This window comes from Nicotiana tomentosiformis, chromosome 11 (assembly GCF_000390325.3).
Source record: "Nicotiana tomentosiformis chromosome 11, ASM39032v3, whole genome shotgun sequence".
Lineage (NCBI taxonomy): Eukaryota > Viridiplantae > Streptophyta > Magnoliopsida > Solanales > Solanaceae > Nicotiana > Nicotiana tomentosiformis.
The window spans coordinates 13,421,307-13,421,582 of record NC_090822.1 but is presented as its reverse complement, the minus strand read 5'-3'; the positions used below and the strand labels follow the sequence as shown (position 1 = coordinate 13,421,582).

The window sequence follows — 276 nt, the reverse complement described above, 5'->3', positions numbered from 1 at the left end:
CGTACCGAGGGTTCGAATCCCTCTCTTTCCGTTGATGACTTGATTTTTTTTTTCAAATTTCGAAATCCTTTGTTCTTATTCTTAGTTAAATGTGTGGAATAGACCAAATCATAAGAAAATTTGAAAATCAAGCAAGGAAAACCCCTTTTTATTTTATTCTTCACGTCCAGGATTACGTCCGGGATCATTAGATAGGAATCCAAAGATGAAGAGAGAAACAAAAAATATCACTACTGTGTAAACGAAGAGTTTGAGAGTAAGCATTACACAATCTCC

The 276-nt window shown here is 34.8% G+C and overlaps 1 non-coding gene across 1 annotated transcript in view; it reads left to right on the top strand.

Moving 5' to 3' along the window:
- The window catches only part of TRNAS-GCU (transfer RNA serine (anticodon GCU)), an 88-nt gene extending 57 nt beyond the window's left edge, over nt 1–31 (top strand). Inside the window, exon 1 of the tRNA in view lies at nt 1–31. This exon is cut by the window's left edge and continues 57 nt beyond it. This is a non-coding gene — a tRNA (tRNA-Ser).
- Nucleotides 32–276: the final 245 nt, after the last annotated feature.